We start from the raw sequence: 18,799 nt of genomic DNA, 5'->3' as shown, positions 1-18,799 counted from the left end.
AAAAGCAAGATTAAAAATATAGCATTTGCAAACTGCTTAAAAATAAAGACTCTTGAATCACATTATCTTAGGTATTTCATGTCAATGGATAAAATTTATAGTCGAAGTATGTCATTTGATTCAATCAATATTAAATTTACCTGCAAATGTGTCAAAAGCCAAATGAAAAAGTAAAAAAGAACATGGTGACAGACAAGAAGAGAGAAAGAAAAGGAAATGTTGTTTTAGCCTGATTATTTTCTATGAAATTATTAAACTAATTTCAGAATCTCTAAATTCTTTCAAGCTGTATTTAATGACAAATTATTCTATTTTATAACTTAATTATATTAGGATTATTAAATATATATTTCAACTGCAATGCATATATAATAGAATTATATTTTTATATTTGACATTAATATACTGCTGTATTTTAGTAAAATTTTAAAGTTTTGTTCTCATCTTTTTTTTCAGATTTTTATAATGCTTTTTAAAAAATGATTGGAGTGTTTGAGAAATCCAGTATTTTGTCTTGTCTAACATTAAACAGGTCATGTAACACCGTTCATTTTATTCTCTGTCCCACATGAACAATCCTTTAATATTGAAATAATTTTTCTTGGAACTACTATGTAGTGTTCTTTCTCATAAAATAATTTCTTTACTCATACTATTCATACTGCACCTAAGAAATTGTGCTCATTTAGTCATTTGTAAAACCACCTATATTAGCAGAGTATATGTAAAATGATTATAAACATATAAATGAACCATGTAGTCCCACATAGTTACAAATTTTAATTTATTTGCATTACATTGATGTGTTAAATATTTTATACTGTGAAAAATGTGTTACATGTACATTTGAAGTTTATATTCTACCTGGGAGCAATCCTGGAAAATACATTACTGAACCCTCTCATGCATATTAAAAATACATTTTATTTCTTCTGTGATTTTTGTCATCTATCTTAAGAGCTTAGAGTAAATAATCATTAAAAAACTGAGATAGAAAGAATTGACAAAATAAAGTCTTTATGTTTATAATCTGAAGTCAGCCACACAATTCTGGCATGAAAAACTCACCAGCTATGCATTAGTAAATTCAAACATTGTAGTTTCAGGTTTTAACCTTATAGTGTCAATAAAAACACAGTATGTGTCCAGGAGAGGTTGTTTATGAAAAAAAAATCTTGATGGTAATATTCAAAATATTGTTTATTTTTTAAAATAATGCATCCTTTTAACAGAAATTAGGTTACTGAAATTTATAAACTGTAAAATTCACTGATCTGATGTAAAATAATACTTTTGGTGACAGTCTCAGATACTGACCAGTTTAACCAAATACACTTATAGAAATTACTAGGAGACAACATTTTCCTTCTCTCTAACAAGATTCCCCATTTCTCCAGCTTTCACTTCTCTTCCATCTTCTTCCTATTCCTCCTTTCTTCATATAGAATGTGTTTGTTTGCTTTTTTCTTTCTTCTCCATCGTCCACATCCTTTTTGTTTCTTCCCCTTCTTTTCTTCCTTGCCTTGTCTTCTCTCCTTTTTATATCAGGGCTTTGCTTGCTTCCTTTAACTTCTTTATGACTGTTTCCCTCTTTCATTTTGTTATGTTAAAATTCCTTTTGGCAAAATCTCTCCTTTAGATACATCAGGGTCCTTGCATGAAATGCCTGGAAAATTAATTCCATGTACATTTTAGGAAATCTTGCTCACAGCTGCATTTTTCCATTAGAGATGGTTTCAAAGGCTACATAAAAAAAACCACAGCCAAATGAGGCAAAGTTTAAGTGAGAAAACATGTGTGGAGCATTAAGCCAGTGACAGGAACAGGGTTATACTTCTCAGAGAAGCAGAAACGTTCTGTAAATGTCTTTCAAATAAAACAAGAACATTTTTTGAGTCCTAGAAATAAAAATCAGTTGGCCAAAACAATGAAATTTACAAAAACAAAATTCACATTTGGTTTGAAAGAGAATTATAGCTCAATTTCTTAAATGACTGGTAAACAGGAACCACATATGTGAAAATAACTTCAAGTATACCTGATAACAAAAGAGAGAGACATTCAACTAGGAAACATTCCATCCATTTATTCCCATTCTTTATTGGCTATTTGATCATAATGATTTTCTTAATGGTCTGCTAAAAATCATGCTGTTTATCAAATTTCCACTGATGTAGCTCATTAATTTATGACATCTTCTATGACATTTTGGATGATCTTTTTCTATTGATTTTTTAAACATGGCTAACATACAAAATTGATATAAGTAGCAGTAAATTATTAGAAGATTATCTAATCTTTAACAAATTTCGCAATACACGGTTTGCCCTGAAATCTCAGTGAACCTTTTGTGTAGGTCATGGAAAGTACAGGATGAAGTGGAATCCTTTTCTCCCTATAACTATTATACATATTTGAGAAGAAAAAGTGATAGCTTACACCTCTTTACGGCTGCCCAAGTTGCAGAAGATCTTTCATACATATTCTTATTTAATGTAATTATTTTAAATCTTTGAGAGTAATAAAAGGTACTATTCTGTGTGTTTAAATAGGTCAAAAAGAAAAAAGGACATTTCTATAAGAAAATCGATAGGAGTTAGGAATTGCTATAATATTAAATGAGTAATCATTTTGGCTCTGTGTGAATGAATGTTTACTGTAATTCTGAGCTTCACAAGTCAATTAAGAAGTAATTGATGAGAAATGATAACAGTTTCTAAGGATCTCTGTTAATCCTGGAAAAGAACTCTCATGAGGAAGTAATTGGGAAAGATATTAAAAATAATGTTTACATATTTATGATCATTTTACTTTTCAGCTAGCCTGGAAAGATCAAATATGAAATATGGCTTTTATTTAAAGAAATCTCTACTCACTCCCTCCACCTCCAACCTAATCAGTTGAGTTGAAGCACTGAGTTAAAAGTACAAAGAAGCAGCCCTCTCCTGTAAACCTCTCCAATAACTGATGGTTAAGAGCTTCTTTCCAATTCTGTTCTGGAGCTGTTTGGAACAGGTCCAAATAGAAAAAGAAAGTAAATTGTTTATAGAAAGATACTTGAGAAGGTGAGAGAGAAGGGGTCTGAAAAACTATGGAGTGACATAATGAGGTGAATCTTCTTACAGGCAAAAGTTGAGAGAAATTAGAAAACAGAAAATTTCTACTAAATAACAACAATAACATATAAAATGTATACAGAACAAATAGTAAGTAAAAGTTTTTGACTCTATTGGGAAAAGACACTTGATTTTGGGAGAAGACACTCAATATAGATATTTTTATCTTTTTGTTTTTTTGTTTCTTTAATTTTAAAATTATTTTATCAGCATAATATGTGATTCAAAAAAACAATGTTATAAAGCCAAAAAAAAAAGAAAGAAAGAAAAACCACCCCAATAACTCTCCCTGTTTACCTAGTCACCAGGGGAACCCCTTTAAACTCTTTTAAAGGTTAATACTTACCTCCTTACCTCTAAATAATATATGCAGGTTGTATAGTTCGATGTTATCTATTGCTTTTAATCAGGGCAGCTGAGGATTTTTAGTCCTTTTCCATGCCATCTCTATTCTCCATGTATGGTTTTATCACAATTTGGGGTTAAATTAAAATTCCACTCTTCTCTCCCTTACATACTTAGTGTAGTATGTTATGTACTTATAAATAGATTTTTAAAGCTCAATCAGATTCAGGTTTGACTTTTTTATAGCAAGATTATCTTATTAGTAATGCAGTTCCATAAGGTATCATGATGAATGTATAGATTTAAACATATTTGATGCATTTCAATTATGTTCAATAATGTCATGGAATACAATCAGCAAAATTTAAACTGTGGGTAACTACAGAAAAAATTAACTGCTTTCTATAAAAAAATGCTAGGAAAGAAAAAGAAAAAAAGGAATAGCAGGGGAAACCTAAGCTGCAATGAATAGTCATTTGGATCCCGGTTCAAAAAAAAATATGGCGAAAAAAGAAAAATGTTAACAGTAAAAATGAAGAAATGCATACAATGAATGTATAGCTAATAATCTTAAGAAATTGTTGTTGATTTGGGGAAATAGAATAATGATAATGTAGTTTTTTTTAAATGATAATTTTTAAAGGATTAATAATTGCTGATTAGGTGAAAAGTACACAGATTTATTACATCATTTTTCTAATTTTGTATATGTTTGACATTTTTGTAATAAAGCTTTAAAAATTCCTATTCTGTACTTTTCTCATTATGACTATATAAATATTGTTCATTGCTCTGCCAAGCAGAATATCTTCATTTTATTACTTGAACATTTTTTAAAAGTTAAAATTGCCTTGCTTATTTTTTTCTTAGTTTTCTTTGAACTTAAAGCTGTTTTTCAGTAACTCTCTAAACGTTACCGAATGCCTCTGAACGCAATTTTTCTACACAGTCAAGCCTATTAGATAATCTATTGGTTTTTTTTTATTTTCCTGAAAGAACTGATACTAGAACTCCACCCTTTTGTTCTAATCTTTACTACTTGCTCTCTAGGCCTAATAAACAGTTTTCATCCTGAGAATTCTCTTTTCATTTCTTTTTTCTTGCATCTGTTTACTGCGTTTTTTTCTTTTCTCCCTTATTTTGATGGAGCACATCTTCAGAAGTTTTCTCAGAAAAGTGCATGAGATAATTTTTTAAGAAGCTGTTGGTCTGATAATATCTTTATTCTAGCTCTGCACTATTGATGGTTTGACTGGGTAGAGAATTCTAGATTGGCAATAGTTTTCACTCATAATTGAAGCTATTATTCCATTGTTTTGCAGCTTCTAATGTGTGAGAAGTCCGATGTCATTCTTATTCTTAATTCTTTGATTTGACTTATTTATTTTCTTTGAAAAAATGGTTTAGAATCTTTATGACTAGTAGTCTGGAAATTTATAATTGCATTGCTGTGCAATTATTGCAACATTTTCTCCTATCTTTCTGAATATACTGAGTATATTGATTTTATTTTCTTTGAAAACTTTTATGTTCTCTACATTTTAAACTTTTTCTGAGGTTATTTTTACTTGTTTTAGTATATCTTCCTTTATATCAGAATTTTTTCTCAAATATCAAGTGATCTTTGGCTATTTATTCAGTGTTAACAATGACATTCTGAAAAGCTAATTAAGAAATATGTCTGCATGAATACAGCTTATTAACTCTATTAACCAGTAGGTTTTACTCTAGGCTGATCAAATGATTGACTGAATCTTTTGTTAGAGAACCTTGATTTAAAAATCTGCAGTATTTTTCTTTGGGATCGTTAAGTTTCTCAAAGAAGAATACACTTATCTCTTGCCAGGGCTTGGGAGTGGAGATGGGAAGAAAACTCTGTTTGTCATCATTCTGGTAAGGAGCATAGCTAAGGCTGATCTAACTGCTCGATATGATAATTTTAATGTTATCCCCAATGTCAACCCAGCATCTCACTCATAAAGATAGTTTGCTGTATTCTTTTGGTTATACTTGACTAGGTTCTTGACAGCAGTTCACCCAGTGCAATCAAAGGCAGCCATAACACTCACTCATTAGTAATCATCCCATCTAGGTATTCAAATTGCAACTATAATATACCTAGGAAAAAATAACCATTTTCTTCCTAGTTAAATTTGGAAACATAAATGTATTAAATGATGATAAATATCACAAAGCTATAGAGTTTAAAGGTTTTATGACACATGCTTTATATGAAACCCTAAACAAACAATGAAAGAATTAAATAATATTCACTTCTGCGATGGGAATATTTGGTGGATATAGATATCCAGGTGTGTTTTCAGATTGATGTTAAATGATATTTAAATCAATATAATAGCACTATAGTAGTGAATAAACACACACGTAAGAGGAAAGACAAAAAAAAAACTGTTCATTGAGGTAAAGATTTTCCAAGTTTCTTTTCTCTCATAATTCAATAGGCTAGAAAATAAAGTGTAGAAGTGTAACAATCTTTATGATCTTTACCCACATCAGTACTTATGTTATAAAATGTCTTTATGGCCTGAATGAAATCACTTTTATCTGGCGAACTCATCAACTTTTTCAGTATATTTCTGTTGATGAAAAGTAAATATCTAGATTCAGCCATAATCTATAAACAAAGCTTCAAAAGTATGTGTGTATGTATATCTAGATAGAAAGATAGGTAGGTAGATGATAGATAGATAGATCATAGATATAGATAATTTCTTACTGAACAAGCCTAACTTAAAAATCTATAGTCACCTCAAACTCAACTTATTCAAAATGAATCTGTCATTGTTTCCAGAAACTAAGGTCCTCCTCCTGCATTTCTTCTCAGACCCATAGTGTCACCATCACTCACTCAGTCTTCTGAGCTAAAAATCTGGGACACAGAATTCTCTTTCAGACATCATAACACACACACACACACACACACACACACACACACACACACACACACACACATTATTTATAAAAGCTGGTCACTTCTGTCTCAAAATTTCTCCCAGATTCAGTCCCTCCTTTCCAGAACTATTGATGCCATTATCATTAACCAGGCTTTTTGCACAGACTTCTTGTTTAAACTCTTTGTCTGTCTTTAATACTGCTACCAGATTTGACTCTGACTGTAAATCTCCATGTGGCACTCTTCTAATTAACGTTTCTGTGATTGACCACATACCACCCAGAGACTAAAAACACACCCCTTTTACACTCAAGACATGGCCTTCGTCTGTTCTACATCTTGTACCTTACACTATAATGATATAAAACAACCTTTTCCTAGAACACAATGATTTTCTGTTACTCACTGTTGTTCTGTCCTATGTAACTACAATGTTGTTTGCTCTCACTCCTCAGGTCTGGCACACTCCTGCTTTTTTGTGAAACCTGGAAAGATGCTTTGCTTAAATCCTGTAAGTAGAATCAGTTGTTTCTTCATCCAGTTCTTTATTCATGCCTATGTCATGCCACCTGTTACCTTTGACCTTAATGCATTTAAATTATCCATAATTTATTGTATACAAATGTTATATAAATGTTATCATAGATCTTGTATTTAGGGCTCTCAGATTGCATAAAATATCAACAAAATATAGTTGAAATTCCATAAATTAATTAGGTACCTAAAGCAATTTTACGTAATTCTATCACATCATTCCAGTGACATTTGTCAACATTCATTAGGCCCTTATTAGCTGTTCAGCTATATTGTGCAGAAATAACAGAAGTTTTGCTGAACAATTCAATAGAGTCTGGTATGAAAAGGAATTTAAATGAAAACTAAGAGTCACAAGTAATTTTTATCAATGACATTTCTATGAATTTTAAATCTTTGAAAATTGAATGATTTTATTTTATAATCAAAACATTTTTTATTGTAACAGGATAAATTGCCACTACTTCATAATATTTAAATTTTTACATTTCTATTCTTTTCTAACTTCTACTCTGCATTTCCAAATATAAAGGATTTTCTTCATTTGTTTCCAAAAAAATGAAATGGTTTTCACATAGTGATTCCCATGCTTATATTTAAAATATAACCTGTGAACTGTTGAAAATTCAGCTCAGTTGGAAAACCACATGCTGATTTTCTACTTTTTGGCCATGTACTGAAGTAATATTCTCACTGCTTTGGAAAATCAATAGTGTGATATAAATAAAAGACTGGAATCCAAGGTCAGAGATCTGGATTCAAACCTAGTCTTCATTATTACAAGCTACATGAGCCTCACAAGTCACTAGAGCATACATTCTTTAAGTACTCTCTGTTTCGATAATATTTTCTTGATATCTTTCCTATCTTAACCAGGACAAATTTGGTTGGAAACACAGAAATTCTCCAATTTAAGTAAACATTTGCATATTTTTCACACTTCTGTGGAGAAAATAGAAACCTCCATGAGTATTTTAAACAGAAAGGTATTTTAATACAGGAACTAAATGCCACTAAAATTGTTATATGGGTTAGAAGAGTTATAATGCCAGTAAAACCATTGAGTGTAAGAATTTAAAGCCATACCTTTGATCCAGAGGACAGAAATACCCCACTAATACCTCAGCTGCCTCTTAACATTCATGAAGCTGATGACTGGACAGGAACTCAGAGTCTGACCTCCACACTCAACAACACACTGCTCTCAACACTCATGGCCCTAAAACTTATTTGCCAGCAGAAACAGCAGAAGGATGATAGTGTTCTCCTCACTACCAGTTTCCATATCTTGCATTAGTGTGTCTAGCTATTACCCAGAACTATCCGTAAAAGGATCCAGAAATGTAGGATTTGGCTTTCTAGGCTCTGAAATTCAAGAAGGCACATGAAAGGAGGTGAGAAACAAGCAGAGTGCCTATTAACCATATTCAGCCTGGAGAGTGTGGAGAGAGGGTGTCTTATAAGGCTCTACTGACCTCTGTGGCCTTCAAGGATAAGAAATAAAGATGCAACTGGGTATATTCAGATGACAACCAGAAAGGAAAATCAGAGAGTGCAACTCATTGTTTCCCAAGAGCTGTGCATTTTTATCCTTATGCTTGCTCTTCTCCTCTATTCTCCCTCTCCTTCTTTCTTTCACTCTTTTTTTTTGTCTCTCCTCTCCCCCCAACTTGCTTACACACTTCTCTGTAGAGGAATGGGACTAGGAGTACATGAAGGTGAGGGAAGGAGGTAAAGTATCTTAAAAGTGAATAGGTAATAAATAAATTAACAGATGAATGAATAAACTTTGCCTCAATTTTCTCACACGTAAAGTGAAAATGATAATATCTGCTCAGTTCTTTCAGGCTTGTTGTGAGGCTCAAATAACATAACAACAAAAAAAAAGGCTTATATAAATGTTAGCCTTTGTTTATGAGACATGCATCATTTTATTATCAATTTAAAACTGTTAAAGTAGGGAAAAAAGGTATTTACAACAGCATTTTTTATATGTTTTGCTATGGTTTGTATGGCTATACTATCTGACACTAGGTCTGTAATCCTCAGTAAATACTAATTGAATTGAATCTACATGTGCATTCATGTGTTTAGTAAATAGCATAGATGCATCCATCCATGAGATAGTTTTATCATTGTTAATAACAATCCTTATTATTTCCTTTTGTGAAGTCATCTGATAATTGACTGAATTTCCAGCTGTGAAATTCAAGAACCAATCCAAGTGTCACTCTATGGAACAACTACCTTATGACTAGTACATTCTGTTCATTTTCAATAGTCTTCAATTTATTCCAGAAATATGATTTCAGTACTTTCATGGGGCATTGAACTATAGATAAGACAATTGCAGCCATAAAATTCTATACTTCTATTGGCACTAAGCAGCAATAGATTTTAGTACAAAAATTGAAGTCATTGTAAGACTAAGTAAATCCACTTCACACCTCTAAGTAAAGATCTCTTAGAAACCAAATAAGAAAGAGAAAAGAAATAATATTTATTGGAGGACTACCTTGATCCTTTTATATAGATTATTGAATTCTGAGCATTTATTGAAAATCAGGACCTATATCAAGTAATTTAGACAGGCTCATAGTTTTGTCTTTTAGATATTAAATGAGTACCTAGTACATGCCAGAAAATAGCCTCGGGACGTAATGATGAGCGAGATAAAAGTCACCTCTACCCTCAAGGAACTTTTATTTCAGAAGATTTATAAATAAACAACAAAGTACAATGGTCTGAAAAATGTGATATTAGTGTGCTATGGAAAAACAGTATAAGGATTCTTAATTCAGCCTACGATAGGTAGGAAAGACTTTCTGGAGAAAGCAATAGTTAAGCTGGGACCTGAAAATGAGTATGTCTGAAGCATAGAGTACGAGATGTGTGGTGGCAATATGTGAGACTTCTGTAGGATCTTGTCTGACGCTCAGGCATTTTGACTTAATAAAAAGGGAAATGGAAGACCTTCAATAGAGAGAGGTATGATTAAATTTGCATCATGGAAAGATCAATCTGGCTGTGTATGGAAATGGACTGGAGGTCTGCAAGAGTGAAGGTTTAATGGGACACTTGGGAGAAAGTCTAATAACAAAGGTAAAGTGGAATGGTGGCCTGTACCAGGCAGAGCTAGTGGGAACTGAAAGAAGAAATATTTTAAATGAAAGAATCTTGTGATTTGATAAAGGAGAGAGGTTATGGATGATATCTTTATCTCTGGTTGGGATCAGACTACTAGAAGGATGAGAATACCATTCATTGAAATTGGGAAATATGAAAGAAACAGAATTTGGACAGAGGTGACAGAATATTGAGTATTTTGAGAGAGAAGTGCTAAAAGACATCTGGATGCAGACATTCAGTCATACTTCTTTTCAGTTCTATGAGTAGGTCTGAGACCTCCAGAGGGCTCTCTGAGAGGGAGACCATGGAAGCTAGGAAAGTCAGAGAAAATACCCACAAAGAGTATGTAGAGTGCTCCTGAGGAACATCAATATCTAAAGGCAAAGAAAAGAAGCTTTCAAAGGAAAATATATAGTGAGGGGAAAAAACGAGTAGGAAAACATTGGGTCATGAGGCCATTGTAAAGAAGTGTTTTAAGAAAGAATGCGTGACCAACAGTGGTAAATGCTACTAAAGAAACTAGTTCAAAAGCATTGAGAAGTGGTCAGTTAGGTTTATTGGGGGCACTGTAAGGGGCCTGTAAAGGGAATGGAATCAGAATGATAATTGCAGGGAGCACTAGACTGACAAAAGCCCTTTCCACATTTTTCTTTCCAAAATGAGCAAGACATGAGTAATTTTATCTATTGAAAGGGAAGAACCAACATAGCAGAAACGGAAAAGTGGAAAGTATAGGACAGAGAAGATACTCAAATGAAAGAGGTAGGAAAAGAATCAGAGCCAGGTAAAGATGTATTGACCTCAGATCTGTTTAGTCATTAACTCCACAAATATTTATTGAATGTTTACTCAGTTCTGAAGATACGGTAGTGAAAAGAGATAGATGTGGGAAAAGAGTAAATAAGCTTTGTGGAGGAAAAGGTGAAAACAGAGAAACTGAAGGTGAATGTGGGACGAGTGGAATTTGTTATTAAATGAAAGAGCATTATTTCTTTGAGAGACAGTAAATGTAATACATTTTCCATATTAATCTCCTTAATTGTGCTTTGTTTATAAGTTTTTCCAAAATCATTTCTGTATCTTTATCACCTACCGTGTCTGTTGAATCTGAGGTCAGTTTGTGACTCCTAAAGGAGTTAATCAACTCAAAGTGTTTTCTTTTTGGTTTTATACAAGACAGATCAAATGAGAAAGGGAAAAGGCTTTACACAAGGTGGGACTCATTACTCAGCTGGATTTGTTTCTTAAACGTCCACAGGGATGTGGCCAAGAGAGCTCATTGCAAGTCACTAATATTACCAGAATAGGAACAGTTACAAAGCCAAAAAATAATAATAATGCGAGCAGGCCACAATCTCTACACCTGATATAGTTCAACATTTCTTCATTCAATTGAATCAGAATCTTTTTATGAAATTATCAGTTGATACTATAGAGGTTCAGACCAAGATAAAACAGAGTATCTTTGCACCAAGAAGGAAACCACATACAGCTTTCTGTGTTTAAGATGAAAGACTCTGAGACAGAGGGAAATAATATGTGCTGGCTCTCTCACATATGCTGTTTGGATCTGGACCTCCAAGGTTTCAGACCGACAATTTATCGAAAGGTTCTGATTCAACTGTTCCTTTCAAAAACATTTCAAAGGATTATGATGAGGGATACCAAAGGGATAAAAGATTTCTTTCAGGGTAGTGTTAATTTATTTTAGACCAAAGAACAAATATCCCAGTTGACAAGGTAGGCGATTCAGTCCTTCTGATTGTAGTGACAAACCTTTAGAAAGACCAGGTCAGGAGGAGGCTGTAAGAAATTCCTAATCAATTCTGCACCAACTTGCCTGTAAGTGTCTTAAGTCACTATGACTGGAATGTGTGTTCTGACAGCTAGACCCAGAGAAAAGTCAATGCAAGTGATATCTGGGGAGAGAAATCAGGGAATGAGAGCCAGTTAGTGCCTTTGCTCGCCAGGCTGCTAACGACCTCTATGTGGATGCAGGAGACAGATAATGAAAGAGGCGAAGGAGAACCAAAGATTATTTTGTCACAATCAACTACCTTGAGTCTAGTTAGAAAATGTACTGGGTTTGGATTTCGAATTCTTGGGTATGGATTACAACATGACCTAGATTAGGCTAGCTGTGAGACTGACAGCATGTAACTTAATTTCTCTGTGTTAAAATGGAGACAAACAAACAGAGACTGATGGACATGGACAATAGACTAGTGGTTACCAGAGGGGAGAGGGGTAGGGGGAGGGGGAAAAATAAAAAAAATGTTAAATAAATAAATAAATAAATAAATGTTAAATAAATAAATAAATGAAACCAAAAAAAATGAAATGCAGACAATTTCTCAAGAGTAAATTACAGAGCTATTGAGTGCCTTAAATGAGATGATAAACCTTAAGGCACTTTGTAAACTCTAAAATGCTACATAAGTTAGAAATTTTTTGTAGTTATATTTGTAAGAATTAAACATGTAAGAATGTATTAGAACTTTTAAAAAAATCATTTGAAAAAAGGCAGTAGTAAAAATGTTACCAAACTATCTGAATGGTGGCAAGCATGAACTCGGATAAGCTGCATGAAATCAAACTTAGAGAAAATATTGGTAGCAATCCAGAGGCTACGGTATATTTCAAGATCAAGTAGAATGAATGAGGCAGAAAAGAAAAAGATGGGAAAGCATGTCTTTGTTGTGCATTCATCACGACTCATTGGTAAGGCATTTTGAGAAAGAATCCAAAGCAAATTGCTAAGGATTGGGCTTAAATTGAGTCCTCCCACCCATCCAGGGGTAGAGATGATATAATGCTCTCTTTCTGTTGTTTCTGTTGTATTTAGTTCGAATGCATCTTTTATCCCCACCTACATGAACATTGGATCTATAAAAAGATATTTAATTTCTGTCATAATAAGGATTATACGAATTAACACCGCACCATTTTCCACTCATCAAATTAGCAAAAATTCTAATTTCAATGAACGTATTGTGTTGGCAATGATGTGGGGACATAGATACTTCCATATATTGCTGACAAGTATGGAAACTGGTATAATTTCAGGTAATGACAATTTGTCAATATCTATTAAAAGCACAAGATCATTGACTAAACAACCTCACCACTAGGAATTTATCCTAACATGAGATGATGAAATAGCATATGCACAAAACTCTTCATTGCAGCATTATTTGTTATAGAAAAAGATTGAAAAAATTTTTGAATGTCTCTAGGATGTTAGCAAAATGAATTATGGAATATCGATACAATGAAAACTATGAACCTATGTAAAATAATGAATAAGAACTTTATGTATTGATATAGAAAATCTCAAAATATATTGTAAAGTGAAAACATTAAAGTAGAAAACAGTGTGTAAGATAATCTATCATTTGTGAGAAAAGGGGGTAATGATAAATATATATTCATATTTGTATTTGTATATATGTTAAAATCTTTGGAAGAATACATAAGAAATTAATAAGACTGTTTACCTATTGGTGGGTGTTTATCAATGACAATAGTGAAAATGAGACTTATTACTTTTATACTTTTTGGGTTTTAAAATATAAATGTATCATGATTTCAAAAATTTAATTAATTGCTTTTTAAAGAAATTATTTGCTTGGAAATTTGTTTTACTCACAAGATTGCCTTATTTATTTGCAGAATCTCATTACCTAGTCAAGTGCACAACACACAGCACCTGTTCAACAAATGCTTACTAAATATATACTGAATGGTAAAATGTTGTAGATTAAACTTTCCTAAAGGAAGGACAAACATCCTGCCTTAGTTTTTAAATAGAGTTCTTTATGAGATGAGTGACATTTTGTGAAAAGGACATGGAGGAACAGAAGAAAAGTGACTGAGATGATAAGAAAATAGATTTTAATATAAAATCTTAGTTCTGGATGTCATTCATTTTCTAATTCTTTCCAGAGCTTGCCTGCCAAGGTTGTGGTGGGTAGAGTGAGGAAGAAAACTTCAAAAGGTACTTTGAAGAGAGAGATGGAAAGAGAAGAACAAAGGAAGTGTCAAGTAGAAGCAGCTGTTTCTCCCTTTTGAGAATCCAGGTGATTTTGGGGTTTTGTTTGCTTGTTTCAGGTAAACTATTTTGTTTAGTGAACTGTTTTTGAAATGGTTGTGGATTTTTAATTTTTACTTCATGCTTTTTTAAAAAAAGTTTGATATTGTTTTCTGGATGCTTTTCCCTCTCTACCAGATTCAAATAGCTCACATGCCAGATTAAAATAGCTTTTTCCTTTCTACCAGATTCAAATAGCTCTTTAGAATGAGTGATTAACATGCAGGTTAGATCATGTGGCTTAGAACAGTGATTCTCAATCTTAGCTGTATATTGGAATCCCCAGGGAGCTTTAAAAATAATACTGATGCCTGGGTCCCACCCACAGACATTTTAATTTAATTGCTTTATAGAATGGCCTAGGCATCAGAAGTTTTTAAATCTTCCCCCACGTGATTCTATACGCAGCAAAGTTTCAGAGCTACTGATTGATAGTTTTCTCCAGCTATTGTATTGAGTTAAAGTATCTCCAAAATCAAATAAATATGGAATTTATTATTTACTTTGAATAATTAACTTTTATAGTGAAGACTGTGAAAATAAAATGTCATATATACTTTCTTTCTTCTTGAGGGTAGCCAAGTACTCACTCATAATCCTTACCTCCTTAATAGAGGAGCTACATGCTGTAACAAGATCTTACTTGTTTCATATTAATCACAGGTAGTGGCAATACCAAAGGGTAGCTTTGCAGGTCTTTAGATTGTTACTGCCCTTGTCACCATGAGGTTCCTCAATGCTCTGTAGGAGAGCCTAGTGAACATGCTTTTAAGTTATTCACCTGTGTTTACTCAAACACAACAGCATAGATGTGTAGCAAAAAATTAGAAACCAACTCAAAAGAATGGATAATTTGCTTTATATTAGAAAGTCTATAATAGAAATAATTAATTGCAACTATATGTAACAATATGGAGTAATTTTAGTAACATAATACAGTATAAAATGCAAAAAAAAAAACAAACAATTCCTAGAAGATATCATACAGCCTAATGCCCTTGAAAAAATAATTTTCTAAATTAAATAAAGCTAAGTAATGTATTATTTAAGCATAAACAAATCATAAAACCATCAGAGAGAAAGCTGCTGATAAAGAGAATGATTAGCACAAAATTCAACATGGCAACTACTTGTGGGAAAGGAAGAAGGAGCGGAATAAGGAAAAGCATATCATAGATGTAAGTTATTGTTAAGGTTCTAGTTCTTGCCCTAAATAGTGAGTTTGTGGGTGTTCATCATGTTTTGTTTTGTTTTTTTCAACAGGAGAAAGCACACAAACTTTTAATAAAGTATATACATGAGAGAGACCCAGGAAAACTGAATAACTCCTATCATATTTTTAATAAGGGCATTCTTATCCAAACTGAATGCACGAATTAAAAAGATAGAAATGAAATTTATTTATAATAGAATCGTTTAAGATATGTTTTTTAAAAATGATTTCTTGTGAGATTTTTTATTTTGTATGCATATTTACTTTATTTTTAAATAAAGATTTATATTGTTGGTAGAGTTAATGCACTAACTTCTGTTTCCAACTAACACAATCCCCGAAACTAAAATGTGACTTAATTTATAATAAAACATCTTCAACTTTGCAAACTGAAAAATCACTTTGATCACAAGTAAGTGTCATGAAAAACAACTTCCTGGAATAGTTTGAATTTCGGCATTCTCTGGAAAGTCTGGCTCAGTAAAAATGAGTTAGTTCTTCACAAGCAACTGTATGAATGAAACATGACTCTCCTTCCAGACTTCTTCCTGGTTTTATTCCTTCACTTTCTTGTCTTTCCCAATAGAAATAAAATAAAACTAATATTTTACACATTTACCCTTGTATAGAGCTTTACAGTTTATAGAACCTAATTTTATCTCACATGTTTACCTTAACAACATTGTGAAGTGTGCAGGACAAAGATTAGCTCAAAACGAGACTGAATGGTTCATATAATATAACACACTGGTTCCGAAGTGTGCATGTACTTGATTGAACACAAGACAAATTTCAAAATATGTACATCTCATCTAACATTAATATTTATGCACTAAAAATTTTAATATTTGTGTATTGCTTTTAATTTGTATTAATCTGCAGCTATTTATGGCAAATAATGCTGTTTTTCACTTATAGTAGTGGCTAAAAGTTGTCTTTTTAAATAAATGTATTTTAATTTAAAAATTTATTTAAAGAAAACTTAAGTAGATAATAGCACAGTTATTACTTAGAGAAGATAAAGGTTATAAAATGATAAGTAAAAAAATGAAATATAAAAAACTTCATCCTTGCATATAATATTTAAGTATCCATTACTATAAAAATTATGCATGTTTAGGTCACTTCCAACTAAATTAATTTGACAACTTACTTGTTGAGTCATAATTACTATTTTTCCTATGTTCTACTTTGAGGAGCTAGATACTAAAGAAAGAACAATAAAAATACTTAATAAATGAATTAATGAATAAATACTTTTTTAAAAAAAGTAAAAAATGCTCATGGACTTACAGTCAAAGGAAAACTCAACAAGATAAACAGGTGGCTTGTGTGTCAATACAGGAGTAAAGATACAACCCTATACGAGAAGATATCCCATTGTTTGGGTAGCAGCAGAAGCTTCCTGAATGAGCTGATATTTAAACTGAAGAATGTCTAAGACTATGCCCAGGGAGGTGCGTGCCAGGAGGATAAAATAGCATGTTCAAATACCTGGAGAAGAGAGAGCATAAGGCATTCAGTGAGCTCCATAAAATTGAGAGCTCATATAAATTGAGAGGACAGGATTAAACAGAAGGAGTTGCAAGTGGCAAGAAATATGATGGAAGAGAAAAACAAGTAACAAACCATGAAGAAATTTTTTGTCCCTGCAGATCAGAGTTGTGCTACAAGCAACATGGAACCTGGATCACATAAAAAGAAAAGATCTGTTGGAAAACTATCAGACAGTGGCCATGCATTGTATCCCACCAATAGCACACATCGTGTGAATTTTCCAAAATAAAATATGGGATCAGATATAGATAGAAAACAAGACTAAAAAAGAGAGAATAAAACAAAAAGACATTCTAAAAAGCTTAGATTTCATCCTATAGGCAAACAGGAGTCATAAAAGGGATTGACAGGCTCAGATTTACATTGCAGATAGATGGTTCTTTCGGGAGTGTTCTATTATTTATTTTTTAAAGATTTTTACTAAAATATAGAGCTAATATATAATATTGTATTAGTTTCCGTTGTGTATCATAGTTAGTCAATATTTATACACCTAAAGAACTGATCACCATGATAAGTCCAGCAACCATCTGACAACCAAATATAGTCAATAATATTGTAATAACATTGTACGAAGTCAGATAGTTGGTTGCAGGAGTGTTTTAAATTGAAGTTAGGGAGAGGCAATTAAGAACTGTTACAGTGATATAATTGAGAGCTGACGGTGACCTAAGATGATGATGGGAGAAAGAATGGTGACAGAGAACAGGTCTTCTTCCACGCTCTGCTACTGCTGACCTGTATTTCTGGATACATTAAAAAGTCATGGCTTCAGCAGCTTGGCTTCCAGGAAGGGGAGAAGAAAAATCCCAGATGGGGGTGGATTTGGAGAGTGAAGAGTTAGCTGCTGCCTCCTCTCGAATATCCCTGTGTGGTCCCAGAGTCTACAAAACAGAACTGCCAACCAGCCCCACTCTCAATAGCGTGGAAGTTATCCATTTTATTTTCAAACTCCTCCTGTTTGACTATAACACTTACCCTTGACTGTCCCCCATAATGGGATGTAAATTTATTAACACCCTTCAGTCATTTGCCTGTAACTGTATATTTTGGCTGCCTCCCAAGTCTTTAATTCTTTTATTGATGCATTTCATGATGGTTGGTGCTTCTATTTAAAAGATTTTTGCAGTCTCCGAGCTTTTGGAATACTATCTGTTTCTCTCCCATCCATGTTTTCATTAAAATTGATTTTCTCAGCTTCTCATGTATTTCTCTATGAGGTAAAGAATTTTATATGGATACCACAACCTAAGCACCAAAGGTAAAGATGGACAACCGAGATCTGAGTAATGTTATTTTAATTGCAATATAAAGCCAAAAGGCAAAGACTTAGAAAAGAGCCATTTTCATTACAGTTGTTCCATGCATGAAATGAACCATTACACATTGGAAAAGAAGAAATCATTCCACAGTGGCTTAGTTATAACAAACAAAATGAGTTCCAACAAGCTATGTTTAATTCTATAGCCAAAAATTGCATTCTGTTGGTATTTAGGATTTTTTTTTCTAACGTGGTATTATATTTTGAAATGTTATTCCATGTTATACTCTCTTCGTATAACATATTTGCATTGAATAATGAGAGAAACGACCAGCTGGTCTCTAACAGTTACAAGGCCCTTTATTGGAGGCAGCAGGTTGATGGCAGATGGCAATTTTAGGTTTAAATCTCATTAAGAATAGATTTGCAGCACCTTATTCATATAGTATATACAACCTTTCTCTGAGTTTATGAAAATGATGGTAGAGTGGTTTATTGAGATACTAATTTACATTTTATTCTCGCTGTATTTTTTTCTCACTAAAATGGGAGAAACTTTGGGGTTCACTGGATTTGAGTTTCAAAGCCAAAAGCAAACGTTACTCAAAGACAACCCCTCTTACTGACTTGTTTCTGAAAG

The sequence above is a fragment of the Pteropus alecto genome, unplaced genomic scaffold (assembly GCF_000325575.1).
Source record: "Pteropus alecto unplaced genomic scaffold, ASM32557v1 scaffold433, whole genome shotgun sequence".
NCBI lineage: Eukaryota > Metazoa > Chordata > Mammalia > Chiroptera > Pteropodidae > Pteropus > Pteropus alecto.
The sequence above is the reverse complement of the archived record's forward strand: the minus strand, read 5'-3'. Positions refer to the sequence as shown.